The following is a 16,453-nucleotide window of genomic DNA, read 5'->3' on the forward strand; positions in this document are numbered from 1 at the left end:
GAAAGAAAAAATGATATTGCAACTGCTATTGTGACGTGTTAGGAATATATTCATGCAAAAGTTACTAAAAGTTACTAAAAGGTCCACTGTAAACCAAGAAGTGGAAGGTAATACCAAATACCAAGTACCTTTGGACCAAAGTCAGTTTGTGCGTAAACCCAGATAAAACACAAGAGTTGTTAATACATTTAAAATGCCACTATCCAGACACTGTGTTGAGCATTTTAATGCTCTATTTGTCAGAAAAGCTGCGGATTCACATGAGATTCTGTTTCTGACTGTTTGCGGCAAGAAGACTTCTGAACATGTCCCAGAGCAGTGGCTATCAGTGCAAATCTCAAAAAATGCAACAACGCCATGTCATGTGAAGCAAAGGAGGCACACCTCTAAGGAGTGATGCTGATTGCTATTCATATATGTTGATACATCAGGAAAAACACGTCTTACCAACGCTACTTGTCAGGATGGCCTTTTTGCTTGAAGATTTTAGCCCACCGGATTTGCATGCCACAATGGGATGTCAGGAGAACGTCGGACAAAATGCAAAGCTCCTTCCTAATAAAAGCAGCTTTTCCTTTGTGGGGAGTTGAAGACATTGTTTGGCAGAAACATTGCAGGAGATTTGGTATTGGACAAGAGGACTTGTAGCCATCTTGCAGAAGATTCTGTTCAGCTGATAGCATGATGCTCAACTAATTGTGAGTTCTACTAGTAAGAGGCACACATATTAATTAAGGCATCAGGAAAGGGAACTTCTAAAGATTTTATTTGAAAGCCTTGCTTTAGACAGAGCCAAGCAAGTTCTCGAGCACCCCAGATGGGACTCGAACCCACAATCCCTGGCTTAGGAGGCCAGTGCCTTATCCATTAGGCCACTGGGGCTTGCACTGGATGCATGCAAACCCTTTTTTTTTCATTCATAAGTCATCCTTTCTCTTACTTTACAAGGTAAGGGTGGCAAAGTCTTTGATTTATTTTCCCTTGCAAACTTGCTACAGAATTGCAAGTGGTTTGAGCTACAAAGTTAGAAGAATGAACTTTCTGAAAGGGAAAAGCCATGTCGCAGCGCTCCACGCCTCTTTTCAACAAGTAGAAGGCGCACATTCTCGTTATCAGTTTTGGTCCAGAGTTTAAAGAATGTGGTCAGTGTAACTGAAAGACAACTCATTCAAGCACCACTGAGGAAAGAACCTTAAGTTTCTTTGGGCGCTTACTGCCTTGTGGTAAAGTTCTCAGGCCGTAGGGTGCAAGTGCAGACGACATTTTACAAGGTAAGGGTGGCAAAGTCTTTGATTTATTTTCCCTTGCAAACTTGCTACAGAATTGCAAGTGGTTTGAGCTACAAAGTTAGAAGAATGAGCTTTCTGAAAGGGAAAAGCCATGTCGCAGCGCTCCACGCCTCTTTTCAACAAGTAGAAGGCGCACATTCTCGTTATCAGTTTTGGTCCAGAGTTTAAAGAATGTGGTCAGTGTAACTGAAAGACAACTCATTCAAGCACCACTGAGGAAAGAACCTTAAGTTTCTTTGGGCGCTTACTGCCTTGTGGTAAAGTTCTCAGGCCGTAGGGTGCAAGTGCAGACGACATTTTCCATTAAGAAAGGCAAAAAGCAAGAAAAAGCATGCTCCAGGTGAGGCTCGAACTCACAACCTCGGCATTGCTCAACAAGTACTGCCATATAAGTACCGCGCGCTGACCGATTGCGCCACTGGAGCGCGGGCGTCATCCGAAAGATCCATTATCCATCTCTCCTCGGTTTAAAACAGACCTCCAAGTGATCCAAAACCTAAAATCCTGCTTACCCCAGACAAAAGAGAATTGATTTTCTCTCATAGCAAGAAATGGTAGCTTATAAGTGCTCCTAGAAAAAAAACACTGCCAAAGCCACTTGACTGGAGCTCAAGGACAGTTTTTTAAAAATAAAAAGTAAAACTTTTTTGAAAGAAAAAATGATATTGCAACTGCTATTGTGACGTGTTAGGAATATATTCATGCAAAAGTTACTAAAAGTTACTAAAAGGTCCACTGTAAACCAAGAAGTGGAAGGTAATACCAAATACCAAGTACCTTTGGACCAAAGTCAGTTTGTGCGTAAACCCAGATAAAACACAAGAGTTGTTAATACATTTAAAATGCCACTATCCAGACACTGTGTTGAGCATTTTAATGCTCTATTTGGCAGAAAAGCTGCGGATTCACATGAGATTCTGTTTCTGACTGTTTGCGGCAAGAAGACTTCTGAACATGTCCCAGAGCAGTGGCTATCAGTGCAAATCTCAAAAAATGCAACAACGCCATGTCATGTGAAGCAAAGGAGGCACACCTCTAAGGAGTGATGCTGATTGCTATTCATATATGTTGATACATCAGGAAAAACACGTCTTACCAACGCTACTTGTCAGGATGGCCTTTTTGCTTGAAGATTTTAGCCCACCGGATTTGCATGCCACAATGGGATGTCAGGAGAACGTCGGACAAAATGCAAAGCTCCTTCCTAATAAAAGCAGCTTTTCCTTTGTGGGGAGTTGAAGACATTGTTTGGCTGAAACATTGCAGGAGATTTGGTATTGGACAAGAGGACTTGTAGCCATCTTGCAGAAGATTCTGTTCAGCTGATAGCATGATGCTCAACTAATTGTGAGTTCTACTAATAAGAGGCACACATATTAATTAAGGCATCAGGAAAGGGAACTTCTAAAGATTTAGACAGAGCCAAGCAAGTTCTCGAGCACCCCAGATGGGACTCGAACCCACAATCCCTGGCTTAGGAGGCCAGTGCCTTATCCATTAGGCCACTGGGGCTTGCACTGGATGCATGCACACCCTTTTTTTTTCATTCATAAGTCATCCGTTCTCTTACTTTACAAGGTAAGGGTGGCAAAGTCTTTGATTTATTTTCCCTTGCAAACTTGCTACAGAATTGCAAGTGGTTTGAGCTACAAAGTTAGAAGAATGAGCTTTCTGAAAGGGAAAAGCCATGTCGCAGCGCTCCACGCCTCTTTTCAACAAGTAGAAGGCGCACATTCTCGTTATCAGTTTTGGTCCAGAGTTTAAAGAATGTGGTCAGTGTAACTGAAAGACAACTCATTCAAGCACCACTGAGGAAAGAACCTTAAGTTTCTTTGGGCGCTTACTGCCTTGTGGTAAAGTTCTCAGGCCGTAGGGTGCAAGTGCAGACGACATTTTACAAGGTAAGGGTGGCAAAGTCTTTGATTTATTTTCCCTTGCAAACTTGCTACAGAATTGCAAGTGGTTTGAGCTACAAAGTTAGAAGAATGAGCTTTCTGAAAGGGAAAAGCCATGTCGCAGCGCTCCACGCCTCTTTTCAACAAGTAGAAGGCGCACATTCTCGTTATCAGTTTTGGTCCAGAGTTTAAAGAATGTGGTCAGTGTAACTGAAAGACAACTCATTCAAGCACCACTGAGGAAAGAACCTTAAGTTTCTTTGGGCGCTTACTGCCTTGTGGTAAAGTTCTCAGGCCGTAGGGTGCAAGTGCAGACGACATTTTCCATTAAGAAAGGCAAAAAGCAAGAAAAAGCATGCTCCAGGTGAGGCTCGAACTCACAACCTCGGCATTGCTCAACAAGTACTGCCATATAAGTACCGCGCGCTGACCGATTGCGCCACTGGAGCGCGGGCGTCATCCGAAAGATCCATTATCCATCTCTCCTCGGTTTAAAACAGACCTCCAAGTGATCCAAAACCTAAAATCCTGCTTACCCCAGACAAAAGAGAATTGATTTTCTCTCATAGCAAGAAATGGTAGCTTATAAGTGCTCCTAGAAAAAAAACACTGCCAAAGCCACTTGACTGGAGCTCAAGGACAGTTTTTTAAAAATAAAAAGTAAAACTTTTTTGAAAGAAAAAATGATATTGCAACTGCTATTGTGACGTGTTAGGAATATATTCATGCCAAAGTTACTAAAAGTTACTAAAAGGTCCACTGTAAACCAAGAAGTGGAAGGTAATACCAAATACCAAGTACCTTTGGACCAAAGTCAGTTTGTGCGTAAACCCAGATAAAACACAAGAGTTGTTAATACATTTAAAATGCCACTATCCAGACACTGTGTTGAGCATTTTAATGCTCTATTTGGCAGAAAAGCTGCGGATTCACATGAGATTCTGTTTCTGACTGTTTGCGGCAAGAAAACTTCTGAACATGTCCCAGAGCAGTGGCTATCAGTGCAAATCTCAAAAAATGCAACAACGCCATGTCATGTGAAGCAAAGGAGGCACACCTCTAAGGAGTGATGCTGATTGCTATTCATATATGTTGATACATCAGGAAAAACACGTCTTACCAACGCTACTTGTCAGGATGGCCTTTTTGCTTGAAGATTTTAGCCCACCGGATTTGCATGCCACAATGGGATGTCAGGAGAACGTCGGACAAAATGCAAAGCTCCTTCCTAATAAAAGCAGCTTTTCATTTGTGGGGAGTTGAAGACATTGTTTGGCTGAAACATTGCAGGAGATTTGGACTTGTAGCCATCTTGCAGAAGATTCTGTTCAGCTGATAGCATGATGCTCAACTAATTGTGAGTTCTACTAATAAGAGGCACACATATTAATTAAGGCATCAGGAAAGGGAACTTCTAAAGATTTTATTTGAAAGCCTTGCTTTAGACAGAGCCAAGCAAGTTCTCGAGCACCCCAGATGGGACTCGAACCCACAATCCCTGGCTTAGGAGGCCAGTGCCTTATCCATTAGGCCACTGGGGCTTGCACTGGACACATGCAAACCCTTTTTTTTTCATTCATAAGTCATCCGTTCTCTTACTTTACAAGGTAAGGGTGGCAAAGTCTTTGATTTATTTTCCCTTGCAAACTTGCTACAGAATTGCAAGCGGTTTGAGCTACAAAGTTAGAAGAATGAGCTTTCTGAAAGGGAAAAGCCATGTCGCAGCGCTCCACGCCTCTTTTCAACAAGTAGAAGGCGCACATTCTCGTTATCAGTTTTGGTCCAGAGTTTAAAGAATGTGGTCAGTGTAACTGAAAGACAACTCATTCAAGCACCACTGAGGAAAGAACCTTAAGTTTCTTTGGGCGCTTACTGCCTTGTGGTAAAGTTCTCAGGCCGTAGGGTGCAAGTGCAGACGACATTTTCCATTAAGAAAGGCAAAAAGCAAGAAAAAGCATGCTCCAGGTGAGGCTCGAACTCACAACCTCGGCATTGCTCAACAAGTACTGCCATATAAGTACCGCGCGCTGACCGATTGCGCCACTGGAGCGCGGGCATCATCCGAAAGATCCATTATCCATCTCTCCTCGGTTTAAAACAGACCTCCAAGTGATCCAAAACCTAAAATCCTGCTTACCCCAGACAAAAGAGAATTGATTTTCTCTCATAGCAAGAAATGGTAGCTTATAAGTGCTCCTAGAAAAAAAACACTGCCAAAGCCACTTGACTGGAGCTCAAGGACAGTTTTTTAAAAATAAAAAGTAAAACTTTTTTGAAAGAAAAAATGATATTGCAACTGCTATTGTGACGTGTTAGGAATATATTCATGCAAAAGTTACTAAAAGTTACTAAAAGGTCCACTGTAAACCAAGAAGTGGAAGGTAATACCAAATACCAAGTACCTTTGGACCAAAGTCAGTTTGTGCGTAAACCCAGATAAAACACAAGAGTTGTTAATACATTTAAAATGCCACTATCCAGACACTGTGTTGAGCATTTTAATGCTCTATTTGGCAGAAAAGCTGCGGATTCACATGAGATTCTGTTTCTGACTGTTTGCGGCAAGAAGACTTCTGAACATGTCCCCCAGCAGTGGCTATCAGTGCAAATCTCAAAAAATGCAACAACGCCATGTCATGTGAAGCAAAGGAGGCACACCTCTAAGGAGTGATGCTGATTGCTATTCATATATGTTGATACATCAGGAAAAACACGTCTTACCAACGCTACTTGTCAGGATGGCCTTTTTGCTTGAAGATTTTAGCCCACCGGATTTGCATGCCACAATGGGATGTCAGGAGAACGTCGGACAAAATGCAAAGCTCCTTCCTAATAAAAGCAGCTTTTCCTTTGTGGGGAGTTGAAGACATTGTTTGGCAGAAACATTGCAGGAGATTTGGTATTGGACAAGAGGACTTGTAGCCATCTTGCAGAAGATTCTGTTCAGCTGATAGCATGATGCTCAACTAATTGTGAGTTCTACTAGTAAGAGGCACACATATTAATTAAGGCATCAGGAAAGGGAACTTCTAAAGATTTTATTTGAAAGCCTTGCTTTAGACAGAGCCAAGCAAGTTCTCGAGCACCCCAGATGGGACTCGAACCCACAATCCCTGGCTTAGGAGGCCAGTGCCTTATCCATTAGGCCACTGGGGCTTGCACTGGACACATGCAAACCCTTTTTTTTTCATTCATAAGTCATCCGTTCTCTTACTTTACAAGGTAAGGGTGGCAAAGTCTTTGATTTATTTTCCCTTGCAAACTTGCTACAGAATTGCAAGCGGTTTGAGCTACAAAGTTAGAAGAATGAGCTTTCTGAAAGGGAAAAGCCATGTCGCAGCGCTCCACGCCTCTTTTCAACAAGTAGAAGGCGCACATTCTCGTTATCAGTTTTGGTCCAGAGTTTAAAGAATGTGGTCAGTGTAACTGAAAGACAACTCATTCAAGCACCACTGAGGAAAGAACCTTAAGTTTCTTTGGGCGCTTACTGCCTTGTGGTAAAGTTCTCAGGCCGTAGGGTGCAAGTGCAGACGACATTTTCCATTAAGAAAGGCAAAAAGCAAGAAAAAGCATGCTCCAGGTGAGGCTCGAACTCACAACCTCGGCATTGCTCAACAAGTACTGCCATATAAGTACCGCGCGCTGACCGATTGCGCCACTGGAGCGCGGGCATCATCCGAAAGATCCATTATCCATCTCTCCTCGGTTTAAAACAGACCTCCAAGTGATCCAAAACCTAAAATCCTGCTTACCCCAGACAAAAGAGAATTGATTTTCTCTCATAGCAAGAAATGGTAGCTTATAAGTGCTCCTAGAAAAAAAACACTGCCAAAGCCACTTGACTGGAGCTCAAGGACAGTTTTTTAAAAATAAAAAGTAAAACTTTTTTGAAAGAAAAAATGATATTGCAACTGCTATTGTGACGTGTTAGGAATATATTCATGCAAAAGTTACTAAAAGTTACTAAAAGGTCCACTGTAAACCAAGAAGTGGAAGGTAATACCAAATACCAAGTACCTTTGGACCAAAGTCAGTTTGTGCGTAAACCCAGATAAAACACAAGAGTTGTTAATACATTTAAAATGCCACTATCCAGACACTGTGTTGAGCATTTTAATGCTCTATTTGGCAGAAAAGCTGCGGATTCACATGAGATTCTGTTTCTGACTGTTTGCGGCAAGAAGACTTCTGAACATGTCCCAGAGCAGTGGCTATCAGTGCAAATCTCAAAAAATGCAACAACGCCATGTCATGTGAAGCAAAGGAGGCACACCTCTAAGGAGTGATGCTGATTGCTATTCATATATGTTGATACATCAGGAAAAACACGTCTTACCAACGCTACTTGTCAGGATGGCCTTTTTGCTTGAAGATTTTAGCCCACCGGATTTGCATGCCACAATGGGATGTCAGGAGAACGTCGGACAAAATGCAAAGCTCCTTCCTAATAAAAGCAGCTTTTCCTTTGTGGGGAGTTGAAGACATTGTTTGGCAGAAGCATTGCAGGAGATTTGGTATTGGACAAAAGGACTTGTAGCCATCTTGCAGAAGATTCTGTTCAGCTGATAGCATGATGCTCAACTAATTGTGAGTTCTTCTAGTAAGAGGCACACATATTAATTAAGGCATCAGGAAAGGGAACTTCTAAAGATTTTATTTGAAAGCCTTGCTTTAGACAGAGCCAAGCAAGTTCTCGAGCACCCCAGATGGGACTCGAACCCACAATCCCTGGCTTAGGAGGCCAGTGCCTTATCCAGTAGGCCACTGGGGCTTGCACTGGATGCATGCAAACCCTTTTTTTTTCATTCATAAGTCATCCGTTCTCTTACTTTACAAGGTAAGGGTGGCAAAGTCTTTGATTTATTTTCCCTTGCAAACTTGCTACAGAATTGCAAGTGGTTTGAGCTACAAAGTTAGAAGAATGAGCTTTCTGAAAGGGAAAAGCCATGTCGCAGCGCTCCACGCCTCTTTTCAACAAGTAGAAGGCGCACATTCTCGTTATCAGTTTTGGTCCAGAGTTTAAAGAATGTGGTCAGTGTAACTGAAAGACAACTCATTCAAGCACCACTGAGGAAAGAACCTTAAGTTTCTTTGGGCGCTTACTGCCTTGTGGTAAAGTTCTCAGGCCGTAGGGTGCAAGTGCAGACGACATTTTCCATTAAGAAAGGCAAAAAGCATGCTCCAGGTGAGGCTCGAACTCACAACCTCGGCATTGCTCAACAAGTACTGCCATATAAGTACCGCGCGCTGACCGATTGCGCCACTGGAGCGCTGGCGTCATCCGAAAGATCCATTATCCATCTCTCCTCGGTTTAAAACAGACCTCCAAGTGATCCAAAACCTAAAATCCTGCTTACCCCAGACAAAAGAGAATTGATTTTCTCTCATAGCAAGAAATGGTAGCTTATAAGTGCTCCTAGAAAAAAAACACTGCCAAAGCCACTTGACTGGAGCTCAAGGACAGTTTTTTAAAAATAAAAAGTAAAACTTTTTTGAAAGAAAAAATGATATTGCAACTGCTATTGTGACGTGTTAGGAATATATTCATGCAGGCTTGAAAAGTTACTAAAAGGTCCACTGTAAACCAAGAAGTGGAAGGTAATACCAAATACCAAGTACCTTTGGACCAAAGTCAGTTTGTGCGTAAACCCAGATAAAACACAAGAGTTGTTAATACATTTAAAATGCCACTATCCAGACACTGTGTTGAGCATTTTAATGCTCTATTTGTCAGAAAAGCTGCGGATTCACATGAGATTCTGTTTCTGACTGTTTGCGGCAAGAAGACTTCTGAACATGTCCCAGAGCAGTGGCTATCAGTGCAAATCTCAAAAAATGCAACAACGCCATGTCATGTGAAGCAAAGGAGGCACACCTCTAAGGAGTGATGCTGATTGCTATTCATATATGTTGATACATCAGGAAAAACACGTCTTACCAACGCTACTTGTCAGGATGGCCTTTTTGCTTGAAGATTTTAGCCCACCGGATTTGCATGCCACAATGGGATGTCAGGAGAACGTCGGACAAAATGCAAAGCTCCTTCCTAATAAAAGCAACTTTTCCTTTGTGGGGAGTTGAAGACATTGTTTGGCAGAAATATTGCAGGAGATTTGGTATTGGACAAGAGGACTTGTAGCCATCTTGCAGAAGATTCTGTTCAGCTGATAGCATGATGCTCAACTAATTGTGAGTTCTACTAGTAAGAGGCACACATATTAATTAAGGCATCAGGAAAGGGAACTTCTAAAGATTTTATTTGAAAGCCTTGCTTTAGACAGAGCCAAGCAAGTTCTCGAGCACCCCAGATGGGACTCGAACCCACAATCCCTGGCTTAGGAGGCCAGTGCCTTATCCATTAGGCCACTGGGGCTTGCACTGGATGCATGCAAACCCTTTTTTTTTCATTCATAAGTCATCCGTTCTCTTACTTTACAAGGTAAGGGTGGCAAAGTCTTTGATTTATTTTCCCTTGCAAACTTGCTACAGAATTGCAAGTGGTTTGAGCTACAAAGTTAGAAGAATGAGCTTTCTGAAAGGGAAAAGCCATGTCGCAGCGCTCCACGCCTCTTTTCAACAAGTAGAAGGCGCACATTCTCGTTATCAGTTTTGGTCCAGAGTTTAAAGAATGTGGTCAGTGTAACTGAAAGACAACTCATTCAAGCACCACTGAGGAAAGAACCTTAAGTTTCTTTGGGCGCTTACTGCCTTGTGATAAAGTTCTCAGGCCGTAGGGTGCAAGTGCAGACGACATTTTCCATTAAGAAAGGCAAAAAGCATGCTCCAGGTGAGGCTCGAACTCACAACCTCGGCATTGCTCAACAAGTACTGCCATATAAGTACCGCGCGCTGACCGATTGCGCCACTGGAGCGCTGGCGTCATCCGAAAGATCCATTATCCATCTCTCCTCGGTTTAAAACAGACCTCCAAGTGATCCAAAACCTAAAATCCTGCTTACCCCAGACAAAAGAGAATTGATTTTCTCTCATAGCAAGAAATGGTAGCTTATAAGTGCTCCTAGAAAAAAAACACTGCCAAAGCCACTTGACTGGAGCTCAAGGACAGTTTTTTAAAAATAAAAAGTAAAACTTTTTTGAAAGAAAAAATGATATTGCAACTGCTATTGTGACGTGTTAGGAATATATTCATGCAGGCTTGAAAAGTTACTAAAAGGTCCACTGTAAACCAAGAAGTGGAAGGTAATACCAAATACCAAGTACCTTTGGACCAAAGTCAGTTTGTGCGTAAACCCAGATAAAACACAAGAGTTGTTAATACATTTAAAATGCCACTATCCAGACACTGTGTTGAGCATTTTAATGCTCTATTTGGCAGAAAAGCTGCGGATTCACATGAGATTCTGTTTCTGACTGTTTGCGGCAAGAAGACTTCTGAACATGTCCCAGAGCAGTGGCTATCAGTGCAAATCTCAAAAAATGCAACAACGCCATGTCATGTGAAGCAAAGGAGGCACACCTCTAAGGAGTGATGCTGATTGCTATTCATATATGTTGATACATCAGGAAAAACACGTCTTACCAACGCTACTTGTCAGGATGGCCTTTTTGCTTGAAGATTTTAGCCCACCGGATTTGCATGCCACAATGGGATGTCAGGAGAACGTCGGACAAAATGCAAAGCTCCTTCCTAATAAAAGCAGCTTTTCCTTTGTGGGGAGTTGAAGACATTGTTTGGCAGAAACATTGCAGGAGATTTGGTATTGGACAAGAGGACTTGTAGCCATCTTGCAGAAGATTCTGTTCAGCTGATAGCATGATGCTCAACTAATTGTGAGTTCTACTAGTAAGAGGCACACATATTAATTAAGGCATCAGGAAAGGGAACTTCTAAAGATTTTATTTGAAAGCCTTGCTTTAGGCACAGCCAAGCAAGTTCTCGAGCACCCCAGATGGGACTCGAACCCACAATCCCTGGCTTAGGAAGCCAGTGCCTTATCCATTAGGCCACTGGGGCTTGCACTGGATGCATGCAAACCCTTTTTTTTTCATTCATAAGTCATCCGTTCTCTTACTTTACAAGGTAAGGGTGGCAAAGTCTTTGATTTATTTTCCCTTGCAAACTTGCTACAGAATTGCAAGTGGTTTGAGCTACAAAGTTAGAAGAATGAGCTTTCTGAAAGGGAAAAGCCATGTCGCAGCGCTCCACGCCTCTTTTCAACAAGTAGAAGGCGCACATTCTCGTTATCAGTTTTGGTCCAGAGTTTAAAGAATGTGGTCAGTGTAACTGAAAGACAACTCATTCAAGCACCACTGAGGAAAGAACCTTAAGTTTCTTTGGGCGCTTACTGCCTTGTGGTAAAGTTCTCAGGCCGTAGGGTGCAAGTGCAGACGACATTTTCCATTAAGAAAGGCAAAAAGCAAGAAAAAGCATGCTCCAGGTGAGGCTCGAACTCACAACCTCAGCATTGCTCAACAAGTACTGCCATATAAGTACCGCGCGCTGACCGATTGCGCCACTGGAGCGCAGGCGTCATCCGAAAGATCCATTATCCATCTCTCCTCGGTTTAGAACAGACCTCCAAGTGATCCAAAACCTAAAATCCTGCTTACCCCAGACAAAAGAGAATTGATTTTCTCTCATAGCAAGAAATGGTAGCTTATAAGTGCTCCTAGAAAAAAAACACTGCCAAAGCCACTTGACTGGAGCTCAAGGACAGTTTTTTAAAAATAAAAAGTAAAACTTTTTTGAAAGAAAAAATGATATTGCAACTGCTATTGTGACGTGTTAGGAATATATTCATGCAGGCTTGAAAAGTTACTAAAAGGTCCACTGTAAACCAAGAAGTGGAAGGTAATACCAAATACCAAGTACCTTTGGACCAAAGTCAGTTTGTGCGTAAACCCAGATAAAACACAAGAGTTGTTAATACATTTAAAATGCCACTATCCAGACACTGTGTTGAGCATTTTAATGCTCTATTTGGCAGAAAAGCTGCGGATTCACATGAGATTCTGTTTCTGACTGTTTGCGGCAAGAAGACTTCTGAACATGTCCCAGAGCAGTGGCTATCAGTGCAAATCTCAAAAAATGCAACAACGCCATGTCATGTGAAGCAAAGGAGGCACACCTCTAAGGAGTGATGCTGATTGCTATTCATATATGTTGATACATCAGGAAAAACACGTCTTACCAACGCTACTTGTCAGGATGGCCTTTTTGCTTGAAGATTTTAGCCCACCGGATTTGCATGCCACAATGGGATGTCAGGAGAACGTCGGACAAAATGCAAAGCTCCTTCCTAATAAAAGCAGCTTTTCCTTTGTGGGGAGTTGAAGACATTGTTTGGCAGAAACATTGCAGGAGATTTGGTATTGGACAAGAGGACTTGTAGCCATCTTGCAGAAGATTCTGTTCAGCTGATAGCATGATGCTCAACTAATTGTGAGTTCTACTAGTAAGAGGCACACATATTAATTAAGGCATCAGGAAAGGGAACTTCTAAAGATTTTATTTGAAAGCCTTGCTTTAGGCACAGCCAAGCAAGTACTCGAGCACCCCAGATGGGACTCGAACCCACAATCCCTGGCTTAGAAGGCCAGTGCCTTATCCATTAGGCCACTGGGGCTTGCACTGGATGCATGCAAACCCTTTTTTTTTCATTCATAAGTCATCCGTTCTCTTACTTTACAAGGTAAGGGTGGCAAAGTCTTTGATTTATTTTCCCTTGCAAACTTGCTACAGAATTGCAAGTGGTTTGAGCTACAAAGTTAGAAGAATGAGCTTTCTGAAAGGGAAAAGCCATGTCGCAGCGCTCCACGCCTCTTTTCAACAAGTAGAAGGCGCACATTCTCGTTATCAGTTTTGGTCCAGAGTTTAAAGAATGTGGTCAGTGTAACTGAAAGACAACTCATTCAAGCACCACTGAGGAAAGAACCTTAAGTTTCTTTGGGCGCTTACTGCCTTGTGGTAAAGTTCTCAGGCCGTAGGGTGCAAGTGCAGACGACATTTTCCATTAAGAAAGGCAAAAAGCAAGAAAAAGCATGCTCCAGGTGAGGCTCGAACTCACAACCTCAGCATTGCTCAACAAGTACTGCCATATAAGTACCGCGCGCTGACCGATTGCGCCACTGGAGCGCAGGCGTCATCCTAAAGATCCATTATCCATCTCTCCTCGGTTTAGAACAGACCTCCAAGTGATCCAAAACCTAAAATCCTGCTTACCCCAGACAAAAGAGAATTGATTTTCTCTCATAGCAAGAAATGGTAGCTTATAAGTGCTCCTAGAAAAAAAACACTGCCAAAGCCACTTGACTGGAGCTCAAGGACAGTTTTTTAAAAATAAAAAGTAAAACTTTTTTGAAAGAAAAAATGATATTGCAACTGCTATTGTGACGTGTTAGGAATATATTCATGCAGGCTTGAAAAGTTACTAAAAGGTCCACTGTAAACCAAGAAGTGGAAGGTAATACCAAATACCAAGTACCTTTGGACCAAAGTCAGTTTGTGCGTAAACCCAGATAAAACACAGAGCCAAGCAAGTTCTCGAGCACCCCAGATGGGACTCGAACCCACAATCCCTGGCTTAGGAGGCCAGTGCCTTATCCATTAGGCCACTGGGGCTTGCACTGGATGCATGCAAACCCTTTTTTTTTCATTCATAAGTCATCCGTTCTCTTACTTTACAAGGTAAGGGTGGCAAAGTCTTTGATTTATTTTCCCTTGCAAACTTGCTACAGAATTGCAAGTGGTTTGAGCTACAAAGTTAGAAGAATGAGCTTTCTGAAAGGGAAAAGCCATGTCGCAGCGCTCCACGCCTCTTTTCAACAAGTAGAAGGCGCACATTCTCGTTATCAGTTTTGGTCCAGAGTTTAAAGAATGTGGTCAGTGTAACTGAAAGACAACTCATTCAAGCACCACTGAGGAAAGAACCTTAAGTTTCTTTGGGCGCTTACTGCCTTGTGGTAAAGTTCTCAGGCCGTAGGGTGCAAGTGCAGACGACATTTTCCATTAAGAAAGGCAAAAAGCAAGAAAAAGCATGCTCCAGGTGAGGCTCGAACTCACAACCTCGGCATTGCTCAACAAGTACTGCCATATAAGTACCGCGCGCTGACCGATTGCGCCAATGGAGCGCGGGCATCATCCGAAAGATCCATTATCCATCTCTCCTCGGTTTAAAACAGACCTCCAAGTGATCCAAAACCTAAAATCCTGCTTACCCCAGACAAAAGAGAATTGATTTTCTCTCATAGCAAGAAATGGTAGCTTATAAGTGCTCCTAGAAAAAAAACACTGCCAAAGCCACTTGACTGGAGCTCAAGGACAGTTTTTTAAAAATAAAAAGTAAAACTTTTTTGAAAGAAAAAATGATATTGCAACTGCTATTGTGACGTGTTAGGAATATATTCATGCAAAAGTTACTAAAAGTTACTAAAAGGTCCACTGTAAACCAAGAAGTGGAAGGTAATACCAAATACCAAGTACCTTTGGACCAAAGTCAGTTTGTGCGTAAACCCAGATAAAACACAAGAGTTGTTAATACATTTAAAATGCCACTATCCAGACACTGTGTTGAGCATTTTAATGCTCTATTTGGCAGAAAAGCTGCGGATTCACATGAGATTCTGTTTCTGACTGTTTGCGGCAAGAAGACTTCTGAACATGTCCCAGAGCAGTGGCTATCAGTGCAAATCTCAAAAAATGCAACAACGCCATGTCATGTGAAGCAAAGGAGGCACACCTCTAAGGAGTGATGCTGATTGCTATTCATATATGTTGATACATCAGGAAAAACACGTCTTACCAACGCTACTTGTCAGGATGGCCTTTTTGCTTGAAGATTTTAGCCCACCGGATTTGCATGCCACAATGGGATGTCAGGAGAACGTCGGACAAAATGCAAAGCTCCTTCCTAATAAAAGCAGCTTTTCCTTTGTGGGGAGTTGAAGACATTGTTTGGCAGAAACATTGCAGGAGATTTGGTATTGGACAAGAGGACTTGTAGCCATCTTGCAGAAGATTCTGTTCAGCTGATAGCATGATGCTCAACTAATTGTGAGTTCTACTAGTAAGAGGCACACATATTAATTAAGGCATCAGGAAAGGGAACTTCTAAAGATTTTATTTGAAAGCCTTGCTTTAGACAGAGCCAAGCAAGTTCTCGAGCACCCCAGATGGGACTCGAACCCACAATCCCTGGCTTAGGAGGCCAGTGCCTTATCCATCCATAAGCAGCTTTTCCTTTGTGGGGAGTTGAAGACATTGTTTGGCTGAAACATTGCAGGAGATTTGGTATTGGACAAGAGGACTTGTAGCCATCTTGCAGAAGATTCTGTTCAGCTGATAGCATGATGCTCAACTAATTGTGAGTTATACTAATAAGAGGCACACATATTAATTAAGGCATCAGGAAAGGGAACTTCTAAAGATTTAGACAGAGCCAAGCAAGTTCTCGAGCACCCCAGATGGGACTCGAACCCACAATCCCTGGCTTAGGAGGCCAGTGCCTTATCCATTAGGCCACTGGGGCTTGCACTGGATGCATGCACACCCTTTTTTTTTCATTCATAAGTCATCCGTTCTCTTACTTTACAAGGTAAGGGTGGCAAAGTCTTTGATTTATTTTCCCTTGCAAACTTGCTACAGAATTGCAAGTGGTTTGAGCTACAAAGTTAGAAGAATGAGCTTTCTGAAAGGGAAAAGCCATGTCGCAGCGCTCCACGCCTCTTTTCAACAAGTAGAAGGCGCACATTCTCGTTATCAGTTTTGGTCCAGAGTTTAAAGAATGTGGTCAGTGTAACTGAAAGACAACTCATTCAAGCACCACTGAGGAAAGAACCTTAAGTTTCTTTGGGCGCTTACTGCCTTGTGGTAAAGTTCTCAGGCCGTAGGGTGCAAGTGCAGACGACATTTTACAAGGTAAGGGTGGCAAAGTCTTTGATTTATTTTCCCTTGCAAACTTGCTACAGAATTGCAAGTGGTTTGAGCTACAAAGTTAGAAGAATGAGCTTTCTGAAAGGGAAAAGCCATGTCGCAGCGCTCCACGCCTCTTTTCAACAAGTAGAAGGCGCACATTCTCGTTATCAGTTTTGGTCCAGAGTTTAAAGAATGTGGTCAGTGTAACTGAAAGACAACTCATTCAAGCACCACTGAGGAAAGAACCTTAAGTTTCTTTGGGCGCTTACTGCCTTGTGGTAAAGTTCTCAGGCCGTAGGGTGCAAGTGCAGACGACATTTTACAAGGTAAGGGTGGCAAAGTCTTTGATTTATTTTCCCTTGCAAACTTGCTACAGAATTGCAAGTGGTTTGAGC

General features: G+C 42.4%; 19 non-coding genes across 19 annotated transcripts; all 19 read right to left on the reverse strand.

The window, feature by feature from the left end:
• Positions 1-809: 809 nt before the first annotated feature.
• TRNAR-CCU (transfer RNA arginine (anticodon CCU)) lies at positions 810-882 on the reverse strand. The gene has a single exon. It is a non-coding gene; the product is annotated as a tRNA-Arg (tRNA).
• A 739-nt stretch (positions 883-1,621) lies between these two features.
• TRNAI-UAU (transfer RNA isoleucine (anticodon UAU)) lies at positions 1,622-1,714 on the reverse strand. The gene is given in 2 exon segments: positions 1,622-1,657; positions 1,677-1,714. It is a non-coding gene; the product is annotated as a tRNA-Ile (tRNA).
• A 1,014-nt stretch (positions 1,715-2,728) lies between these two features.
• TRNAR-CCU (transfer RNA arginine (anticodon CCU)) lies at positions 2,729-2,801 on the reverse strand. Its single transcript has one exon. It is a non-coding gene; the product is annotated as a tRNA-Arg (tRNA).
• Positions 2,802-3,540: 739 nt separating this feature from the next.
• On the reverse strand, positions 3,541-3,633 carry TRNAI-UAU (transfer RNA isoleucine (anticodon UAU)). Its single transcript is given in 2 exon segments — positions 3,541-3,576; positions 3,596-3,633. It is a non-coding gene; the product is annotated as a tRNA-Ile (tRNA).
• A 1,019-nt stretch (positions 3,634-4,652) lies between these two features.
• Positions 4,653-4,725, reverse strand: TRNAR-CCU (transfer RNA arginine (anticodon CCU)). The gene has a single exon. It is a non-coding gene; the product is annotated as a tRNA-Arg (tRNA).
• A 416-nt stretch (positions 4,726-5,141) lies between these two features.
• TRNAI-UAU (transfer RNA isoleucine (anticodon UAU)) lies at positions 5,142-5,234 on the reverse strand. Its single transcript is given in 2 exon segments — positions 5,142-5,177; positions 5,197-5,234. It is a non-coding gene; the product is annotated as a tRNA-Ile (tRNA).
• Positions 5,235-6,267: 1,033 nt separating this feature from the next.
• Positions 6,268-6,340, reverse strand: TRNAR-CCU (transfer RNA arginine (anticodon CCU)). The gene has a single exon. It is a non-coding gene; the product is annotated as a tRNA-Arg (tRNA).
• A 416-nt stretch (positions 6,341-6,756) lies between these two features.
• On the reverse strand, positions 6,757-6,849 carry TRNAI-UAU (transfer RNA isoleucine (anticodon UAU)). The gene is given in 2 exon segments: positions 6,757-6,792; positions 6,812-6,849. It is a non-coding gene; the product is annotated as a tRNA-Ile (tRNA).
• Positions 6,850-7,882: 1,033 nt separating this feature from the next.
• TRNAR-CCU (transfer RNA arginine (anticodon CCU)) lies at positions 7,883-7,955 on the reverse strand. Its single transcript has one exon. It is a non-coding gene; the product is annotated as a tRNA-Arg (tRNA).
• A 406-nt stretch (positions 7,956-8,361) lies between these two features.
• Positions 8,362-8,454, reverse strand: TRNAI-UAU (transfer RNA isoleucine (anticodon UAU)). The gene is given in 2 exon segments: positions 8,362-8,397; positions 8,417-8,454. It is a non-coding gene; the product is annotated as a tRNA-Ile (tRNA).
• Positions 8,455-9,484: 1,030 nt separating this feature from the next.
• TRNAR-CCU (transfer RNA arginine (anticodon CCU)) lies at positions 9,485-9,557 on the reverse strand. The gene has a single exon. It is a non-coding gene; the product is annotated as a tRNA-Arg (tRNA).
• Positions 9,558-9,963: 406 nt separating this feature from the next.
• On the reverse strand, positions 9,964-10,056 carry TRNAI-UAU (transfer RNA isoleucine (anticodon UAU)). The gene is given in 2 exon segments: positions 9,964-9,999; positions 10,019-10,056. It is a non-coding gene; the product is annotated as a tRNA-Ile (tRNA).
• Positions 10,057-11,086: 1,030 nt separating this feature from the next.
• TRNAR-CCU (transfer RNA arginine (anticodon CCU)) lies at positions 11,087-11,159 on the reverse strand. Its single transcript has one exon. It is a non-coding gene; the product is annotated as a tRNA-Arg (tRNA).
• A 416-nt stretch (positions 11,160-11,575) lies between these two features.
• TRNAI-UAU (transfer RNA isoleucine (anticodon UAU)) lies at positions 11,576-11,668 on the reverse strand. Its single transcript is given in 2 exon segments — positions 11,576-11,611; positions 11,631-11,668. It is a non-coding gene; the product is annotated as a tRNA-Ile (tRNA).
• Positions 11,669-12,698: 1,030 nt separating this feature from the next.
• Positions 12,699-12,771, reverse strand: TRNAR-UCU (transfer RNA arginine (anticodon UCU)). Its single transcript has one exon. It is a non-coding gene; the product is annotated as a tRNA-Arg (tRNA).
• A 416-nt stretch (positions 12,772-13,187) lies between these two features.
• Positions 13,188-13,280, reverse strand: TRNAI-UAU (transfer RNA isoleucine (anticodon UAU)). The gene is given in 2 exon segments: positions 13,188-13,223; positions 13,243-13,280. It is a non-coding gene; the product is annotated as a tRNA-Ile (tRNA).
• Positions 13,281-13,693: 413 nt separating this feature from the next.
• Positions 13,694-13,766, reverse strand: TRNAR-CCU (transfer RNA arginine (anticodon CCU)). Its single transcript has one exon. It is a non-coding gene; the product is annotated as a tRNA-Arg (tRNA).
• Positions 13,767-14,182: 416 nt separating this feature from the next.
• TRNAI-UAU (transfer RNA isoleucine (anticodon UAU)) lies at positions 14,183-14,275 on the reverse strand. Its single transcript is given in 2 exon segments — positions 14,183-14,218; positions 14,238-14,275. It is a non-coding gene; the product is annotated as a tRNA-Ile (tRNA).
• A 1,324-nt stretch (positions 14,276-15,599) lies between these two features.
• Positions 15,600-15,672, reverse strand: TRNAR-CCU (transfer RNA arginine (anticodon CCU)). The gene has a single exon. It is a non-coding gene; the product is annotated as a tRNA-Arg (tRNA).
• Positions 15,673-16,453: the final 781 nt, after the last annotated feature.

The sequence above is a fragment of the Aquarana catesbeiana genome, linkage group LG03 (genome assembly GCF_042186555.1).
Source record: "Aquarana catesbeiana isolate 2022-GZ linkage group LG03, ASM4218655v1, whole genome shotgun sequence".
In the NCBI taxonomy this organism is placed as follows: Eukaryota; Metazoa; Chordata; class Amphibia; order Anura; family Ranidae; genus Aquarana; species Aquarana catesbeiana.